Below are 8859 nucleotides of genomic sequence, written 5' to 3'. Positions count from 1 at the left end.
ATATTTATCCTAATTGCTAACAGACAATAGGAGACAGCATGGATAGGAGTTTAGCAGGCTGTAAATGTACTTCCTGATTCTTCTTAAAATTTTGTTGGCATTATTTTCAGGAATGGATACAAAAACACTGAAATAAGCCGGGCGGTGGTGGCGCACGCCTTTAATCCCAGCACTCGGGAGGCAGAGGCAGGCGGATCTCTGTGAGTTCGAGACCAGCCTGGTCTACAAGAGCTAGTGCCAGGACAGGCTCCAAAGCCACAGAGAAACCCTGTCTCAAAAAACCAAAAACAAAAAAACAAACAAACAAACAAAAAAAAAACACTGAAATGCAGAGAATGTGCTATAATGCCAAACCTCAAAAATTCTTAAAACAATAAATAAACCGAGAGGTTTAATTTTCATCATTTTATAAGGTATTAAAATCAGAGAAACGCGAATGATTTAATGTTATAAAAACACAATCAGAGATGAGTGAATAAAGACAGCATCATTCACAAACATAGTCAAATAAAAATTTATTTGACTCCATTATCAATTCTTCTGTAGAAAGTCTTCTCATGCCAACATTACAACAACTGAAGAGATTTTCTCAGTGGAAGTGTCCAAAATTATTTCTAGTAAAACAGGAAGTGGCAAAATTGATATCCTGTTCCACTTCTACATTCACTTGATATCCTTCACTAATCCCTCCACTGTACCTGCATCCTTAGCTGCTGTCTCCTCTCCTTCCAGGCCTTTTGTTCTGCTGCACAGGTGAGCAGGTCTGGGTGATCAGTGAGCCCTGCATATGAGAAAGAGATTGTTCAGGAAGTATTTGTATTTATCACACAGTACTGTGCCCAGTAGATGAAGAGAAAACTAAATACAGGATTACACAAGTGATTCCCCAATTGTTCTGCAGTGTCAGAATACTGAAAATATTTGGAAAGCACATTTAGTTAGAATCTCTTGAATCCCACTTATAATCACAACTCAGTAAAAACTTAAGAAACGGAACTGAGTGATTGGGAAGAAAACATTATGAACTAGTGAGGTCCTGAATTGATCATGAACCAATAACGATGAAACCTTACACCTGACAAAAGGACATACAGGAAGAAGAGGGAACATGTAAGCAGAGGCTGCTTGTTCATTTCCTGGCCACCCAGACCCAAATAACCACACAGAAACTTTATTAATTACAGCACTGCTTGGGCTTCTTATTAACTAACTCTTACATCTTAAATTAACCCATTTCCATTAACTTGTGTATCGCCATGAGGCTGTGGCTTACCAGTAAGGTTCTGGCTTTGGCATCTGTCTCCTTTGGCAGCTACATGGCATCTTTCTGACTCTGCCTACTCTTTCTCTCTATATTTCAGCTTGGATTTTCTGCCTGGCTTTATTCTGCCTTGCCATAGGCTGAAGCAGCATCTTTATTAACCAATGGTAATAAAAATTAGCATACAGAGGATAATCCCACACCAAGAACATTTCATGAAAATTGTCTTTTATCCTCTGAGGATTTCATGTTTTTCTGTGGGATGTGAGACTCATTCACACAAAGCTCACACACTTACAGATTAATTTGTCAAGAAATCCTGAGGAGGAGCAAGGAAGGCTGCAAACAAAATATTCTCAGCTACAGAAACCATACTGCTGCAATTCTGCAACATCCAGTCCGTCCTGGTGCACTCCTCCTGGGAGAAGTCCACAGTCACACCACTGGCTGTCAACAGACCACAAAAGAAAAAACAACAGTCTGAATTTCCCTGTTAGTGCAAATATTTAATCCTAGCATTTGGGAAAAACAGGTGGGTGGAACTCTGTTTTCCAGTTCAGTCTGGTCTACATGATAAGTTTAGGATAGACAGAGCAATACTGTGAGTTCAGGTCTCAACACATCAAACACAAGGACCAAAAAAACAGTTTGGTCATTTGTCCATGAACAGAGTGCTTTACTCGGAACCAAAGAGACAAGACTCTTGAGCAGACATTTTCCTGATATAGATGGGTTGTCAGAATTATTCAAAGGATGCTTTCTAATATTATTCTATAATATAATGTATTTATATTTCTTTTCCCTTTTCTGTTTTCCCCGGACACAGGTTTTTCCTATGTAGTGCTGGCTGCCCTTGAAGTCGCTATGTACCCCTTGCCAGCCTCCAACTGACTGCGATCCACCTGCCTCTGCCTACTTAGTGTTGGGATTAAAAGCCTGAGCCACAAGACCAGGCAGACACTTTTCAGAATACTGTATTTACATCCCAGTGTGCATATGTCTCAGATGAAAAATTAATGGTAGACAAAAGCTTACTTTTACAAATTAATGTTTACAAGGATACTGTGGAACTTGCAAAAGAAATATATATACTTTCAGACTCAATGAAATTTGCAGGCGTTCCTTTAATGACTGTTATGTAAAACTCTCAGGGACTCCAAGTCTTCAGGTAAGAGTGCCAGTACTTTCTTAAATAGGGAAATGATCTAACACGGGTTTGTATGCATGATGGTAAACTTCAACAGCTTTGTGGTTTCCACCATATCAAAGAGAACCGTGCTTGCAAATCTCAACAGATAAATTCAAATACTCCATTAGATTATTTTTACAAGAATATTTTGCAATCAGAAGACCAATTGAAAAATTGCAAGTTTATTCTATATGATCTAAAATACACCAAGGGAAGAAGACATTCACAGCAGAATCTCAGAGCCGGTTTTCTTATCAACAGCAGAGAAAATGATTGCATCTCTGGTCCTATCCCTGCTGTGTCCCAGCCCCGCAGCTCCTCTGACCTGGGAGGTTCCAGGGCCTCAGGGCTGCGGTTCCCGCCACTGCGATGCAGACTTTCCCAGGCCGCCCCGCCGCGACTACAGTCCAGGGAGTTTTCGTGTTTCCACGTCACCGTGCCGTATCCTCCGTATCCAGATATGAACCATACGATTTCCCACGCTGCAGGTCACGGAGGAATGACAGGGAATGGGCTTTTGGTACTGCTGACACTGCTTTCCAACTTCGCCGGGCTCATATTATGCCCCAGCTTCCGTTTACGTCACTACTCCAGCCCCTCCCAACCTCCAGAATTCCCCTGCGTCCAACCAATGGGACACATCCTCGCAACTGCCCTTTTCCGTGTGGGTGTCCCGCCCAGTCTTGACTGGTCAGTCCTCGTACACCTCAGGCTGTTTTCCACAGCTCCAGCTGTCAGGCTGCCCAGGATCCTCCCTCCACAGTCTCCCCACATGCTTGCTGCCAGCCATGACCAGAACTGGATCTAGGAGGAGGCTGCATCCCGGTGTCTGACCTCACACTAGACCACAATTAGTCTAGGAAAAGGAAAGGCTCATAGGGCCCACTCTTTACTGTGTCAAATGTTGGCCATGGATGGATTGGAGGAAAAGAATCACTCACTGTCTTTGGTGTAGACCTCTGCTAAATCCTCCAGGCGCCAACACATAGGTTCAAACCCACAGACTCACATATGGCCGTGGTTAATCTCAGTGTGCCCCAAGAAAAATAAATGGAGATGAACAATTCGTTGGAAATGTCGACTAGAATAGCAGAGAGGTAGGAATGTGTGTGTGTGTGTGTGTGTGTGTGTGTGTGTGTGTGTGTGTGAAAGAGAGAGAGAGAGAGAGAGAGAGAGAGAGAACTAATTATAGACATTTTTATATTAGTGCAAAAGTCTATAATTTATTTTTGGATGTATCAATACCTGGTTTATTATCAATTACTACTAAGAGACAGGAAATCTTCCTTTTTATTTGACGTATTTATGTAGTTTTGCTGTTCTTCTTTGAAGTTCTAATAGAATCCTGTCAGTCTGGTCGTGGTGTTGTTTGTGGGCTATTTTATTAGTGCTTCAGTCTCATTGCTACTTGCGTTTACATATTTATTTCATGTTATTTAAATTTCATAGGTTATGTGGATCTGGAAACATATTTCAATTATAGTTTCCAATTCAGTGGGATAGACATCTTTAATAACAATAGAAATAATATCCATATGTCTACTTGTGCTAATCAAGTAGGCTGTCATGACATGTTAATAAAAAGTTATGTGTATTTTACAAGATTATACAATGTAGGAGGAGGGCCCGTTTGTTTGTCCCAGCTGCCCAGAACTGAAATAACCACACAGAAATTGTATTAATTAAATCACTGCTTGGGCCATTAGATCTAACTTCTTATTGGCTAACTCTTACAACTTAATTTAACCCATTTCTATTAAAATGTGTATCACCACGAGGTTGTGGCCTACTAGCAAAGTTCTAGCATGTCTGACTCTGGCGGGGGCTCCATAGCGTCTCTCTGACTCTGCCTCCTTTCTCCCAGCATGCCATTTAGTTTTCCCCACCTAGCTCTGTTCCCCTACAGCTCTGCTATAGGCCCAAAGCAGTTCCTTTATTAACCAATGAAAACAACACATAGATAGAAGGACTTCCTACACCAATATAAGACTTTAATCCCTGCACAAAGGAGAGAGGGGCAAAGGAAATTATGAGGTCACAACCAACCTGGTCTATATAGTGATTCTAGGACAACAGGTAATAAAAAGTGAATCCTTGACCCAAACAAAGAAAACTCCTTTCTGAAGAATAGCTTTCATGGTAACAGAAGCACCATTCAAGAATCCAAAAGTGGAAGCCAATGAATAGCCTTATCCAGCTAGGATGCCTACGAACCACATCAATGATCATCATGGTACAAAAACCCTGAGTGTAGTAGTGGCAAGCATACCTTTGAGGTAACCAACAGCTCTTTAGATGGACTTAAGAAATTCATAACAAAAAAGAAACTGTGACAGTTACTGGAAACCCTGCTAACTACTCAGTGCTGGTGAAGTCATGAATCTTGGAGGAGAACCAACAACCACTACTTTACTAACCACCATAATCTCTAACAAAAATGGAAACATTTTACTTATACTCACAGATAAGTGAACAGAAAGTCCAAGAACCTACTAATCAGTCCACAGGCTGGATGCCACAGCTGGTCTTCAGTATATGCTAGAATAACAAAGAGGTAGTAAATTCCAATGCCAGTGAAGGAATAAATGTTCTAAAAAGGCTAGGGCAAAAAGACAAGGAGCAAAAGCACCATTCTTTTATGTCATTATACAGACTTCCAGCAAAAAGTGTTTTCCAGATTAAAGTTGTGTCTTCCAGCCACGTGATCCTTTCCCAAGATGTGTGTGTGTTTCTACTTCAAGATATTGTGAGCCTATTTCCACCTTGTCTTAAAGTCAGAGAATTTGGAGGTTTCTCAAAATGGTTGACAAGTGTAGCTACACATCCTGACACAGGATGTGGTTACTTGGTTCTCTTGACATTAAGATGGCTCATACAAGTAGATCCATCCATCCTCATAGATGGTCAAGATACACAAGCGTACTTCTGCTCTTTCTTTTATAATAGGAAGTTAACTGGGGAGTGGCTGCCTTCAGAATTCTTGATCTAGGGTGGCTTCACTGCCTAAACGACAGAATGCTAATGACTTGATGCCTCAAAGTGTTGAAGCAATTAACTGTTCGAGTTGTCCTTTGTATCATGTTAAAGAAGTCTTTTGTTGCCTTCTTCTCCCCTTTGTATTAGGGTATAAAAGCATATGGAAAATTAAATGCAAACGGTTTCAGTTTTCATTGAAATGCCCTGCTAGTACTATTATATGGTTTCTATTTTTTTTTCACGTCTTCATATTCTTTACTTATATTTCTAAGTCCCCATGCCCCTACCCTGGCAAGAGGTGTTTTTGACCAGTCTCTGACATATGGCACCACAATGAGGGTAAACCCCTAGAATGCACAAAAGTGTGGCCAGGTGTACAAGTGAGGATGTGAGGGACTTCCCAAGAAAACTGCACCACAGGTGGAGAGGTGAGTAATGAGTGCTCAAAAATAAACAGTAAATACTAAAAAAGGAAAAAATGTGGGGCACAAAATGTGAGTAAAACTGTAAATATTTATAGATATGGGACAATGAAATAGTATTCAATTATCTTTACAGTTGCTTGGATGTATTTTCATAGCTAGAGGAGCTAAAGAGAAACAAAAACAAAGACACAGATATCTAGAGTTTGTCAATATTATATTCCTGCCTCTGTGCTGGTGATGTTCCGCTGCCGCCTTTGGGCTACTGCAGGACTCAGAGAGGACAAAGTATGCCCCAGCCCTCACCCAGGTAAGTGGCAGTGCTTTGGTCGCCTAGCCACAGCCACTGCTGCTACTGAGCAGGTGAGAAGAATGAAGAAAATGCGGTGGTTGGCCTAGCAATGGTCTAGGTTGCCACTGAGATTGTGGCAGTCCACGCACACACGGTGTAGTCCGTTGAGTCTGACCCATGCAGTGCAGTGGAGTCAGAAAAGGCAGGAGAAAAAAATGTGGATTCACAGACTTCACACTAAGGAAAAATAATCTCTGGGGGTGGAGGGGTGGGGAGGTGGGGAGGTGGGGAAGTGGTGAGTGAGTTCTAATGTCAGTGGGTAACTAAGGAGCTATCATATAGCCAGGTGGTGGTGGCCTTTAATCCCAGCACTCGGGAGGCAGAGGCAGGCAAATCTCTGTGAGTTCAAGGCCAGTCTGGTGTGCGAGCAATGGTTCAAAACACATGCAAGAAATGGGGTCTTTATAATGCTCCAGAAGCCCAGTGACAGTGGAGAAGTGGAACACGCAAGGGTCATGGGTATTGATAGTGAAGTTGTGGTTCCGCTGTTTGATTTGGGCGTGTAGGGATCTGTTGAGGCAGTTGAAGCTCCCAGAGAACAGGGAGACGTCCTGCACAGAGTCCCTGAGCAAAAACATGCCTTCGGGTTTCCCTTGCAGAAGGTCTTCTGCATCGTATCAGTATATCACACCCCAGTAACAGGGATTCCCTATGATCTAAAGCAAATCAAGCAAAAGGCAGTATATGTAATTGATCTGCATATGAACTTCACAAGTTCCCTGTTTGCTAATATGCAAGTAAGTGACTGTCCCTGGACATCTGGTGCTGCTCCTGCGTCCATGACTGCAAACACAGGGTGGCTGAATCCTCTTCTGAGTCACAGTTATTTTGTGGAACTACAGCACTGTCTCCACTTATTTCCATCATTCCTGGGGCTAACTTTGGTCCCAGGTTATACAGTGGGTTGCCTGTGCAGAAGCTTCAGATATGTGTACTTGTTGCATTGGAAGTGGGTTACACCCCTTCTTTAATACTAAGCTGTCTTCTCTCTAAGAGGTTATTTTTTCATCTTCTGGAGACAACGGTGAGTGATCAAATTTATCAAAAATTGTTGAATGTGGGTTCACCGGAGCTGTATGCTGATAATCAATTGCCACTTTTATGCTAAATCTGAGCTAGCAGGAAAAGGGTATTTCTCCATTCAGAATGACAAATGGTTCTTTTAATGGAAAAGAGGCTTTGACTGCTAGCTGTAAGTTCTCATAAAAGGACACAAACCCAGTGTCCTGGGGTCTCTGTCTGCTTCAGAGAGTGACTCCCAACTGTAGGACTGGAAACACTCTCCATGTCATAGATGGAGTTGACTTTATAGTGTTTGCCTCGCCTCTGAAAGCCACTTGCAGTTCTACAATTTTTTTTCTCAGTTTCTAATGAATTCTGGGTATTTGTGGGACAGCAATGTTTCCTGTTTCCTCCCTGGGGTGCTTGTTGCGAGAGTAAGAGGCTCTTCATGTAAGCCTTGTTCCCTGGGTGGCACATGAGCCATTGTCCTTCTTAATGCTTATTCCCATAGCCTGATGTATTCCCACTGCCCAGTTTTGGTTTGGTCTTTAAAGGGTCTTTGAAGGACTTAGTTCGAGCTGTAAGGCGATGTTTCCTCTAAGGGACTGCTTCTCTGTTCCTGGGGAGTGGATTCCCTCAGATTACTGCTTTTCTTTTTGTCAGACAGAAACTGGCTGGAGCTCATGTCCATACTCTCACTCTGGCTTTCTCATTCATGGCTGAATAAAACCTTGTGTAGTGGCTAAGAGACTGGCTCCAGCCCTATCCAGGCTTCCAAATGTGAAATGCTTCTCAGGAGTGAAGCAGGTGAAAAGTGTTTCTATAGTAACTTCACACAGACAGGCTAACGCTCTTTATTGTTCTGTTTCTACTCTAATAATCCTGTCCTACTTCCAAGTTCTCCATGCTTCTTATTCTATTGTAAAAACTCTCTACAGAAGGCTTGAAGTGATGATAAGGAGCTGAGCCACTCACCATGACAACCAAATGTTCCAAAACCATAGGAGCAAAACCTTGACCAGACTGGGAGGGGGGAGTTGCACAGTGCCCAATGGCAACTTTGAGACACAGTAGACTGGCAAGTGAAGACTTGGCATGCTTTTTCTTAGTAACCTTGGTTGGACATCTGTGACTCTAACCTTGTGTAAGCTGCAAACTTTTCTTTTTACAAAGAGCCTTTAGTCGACTTGAACTTGTTCTGAGGTAAAAATGAACGAATTGTGTGTAGTTAGCAAGGCAGGCTGTCAGGTGTCTGTAGTCTTCATGGGACAATAGATCTAGTTCTGAAGCATGTCCTAGTATATATCAAAACTATATAGTTAAATGAAAAGTCATCTATTTCCCATCTATGGATACGTGTATGCATAAGAGTGAGATGAAATCATAAGATTGTATGTACATTATATGAAAATACACGTAATAGAGATATCAAAGCTGTTATTGCACAAGTGAAATCACAGATGAAAGCAACAGTTTTCAGAGTAAGCTATAGTTGCATCATGGCCTGCAATAGCTCATGATAAACACTCCTAACAGCTCACCCTTTTCTGTTTAAAAAGAGAAGAATATAATTCAGTTGTGGGGCAGCTCTTTCCTATCGCTGGCAGAGTAAATTTAGGACTCTCTTCTTTCTCTCTCTCTCTCTCTCTCTCTCTCT

At 42.0% G+C, this 8859-nt stretch overlaps 1 long non-coding RNA gene and 1 pseudogene across 1 annotated transcript; both read right to left on the bottom strand.

Annotated features, from left to right (window-relative positions):
- Positions 1-527: 527 nt before the first annotated feature.
- LOC121449264 lies at positions 528-3009 on the bottom strand. Its single transcript, XR_005974514.1, has 4 exons — positions 2776-3009; positions 1560-1708; positions 699-781; positions 528-614 (listed from the first exon to the last, which is right to left on the bottom strand). It is a non-coding gene; the product is annotated as an uncharacterized LOC121449264 (long non-coding RNA).
- A 1792-nt stretch (positions 3010-4801) lies between these two features.
- Positions 4802-8108, bottom strand: LOC121449790 (annotated as a pseudogene).
- Positions 8109-8859: the final 751 nt, after the last annotated feature.

This window comes from Microtus oregoni, unplaced genomic scaffold (assembly GCF_018167655.1).
Source record: "Microtus oregoni isolate MIOR12 unplaced genomic scaffold, Mior012 000006F_ref0000085, whole genome shotgun sequence".
In the NCBI taxonomy this organism is placed as follows: Eukaryota; Metazoa; Chordata; class Mammalia; order Rodentia; family Cricetidae; genus Microtus; species Microtus oregoni.
This window is presented reverse-complemented; position numbering and strand designations above follow the sequence as displayed.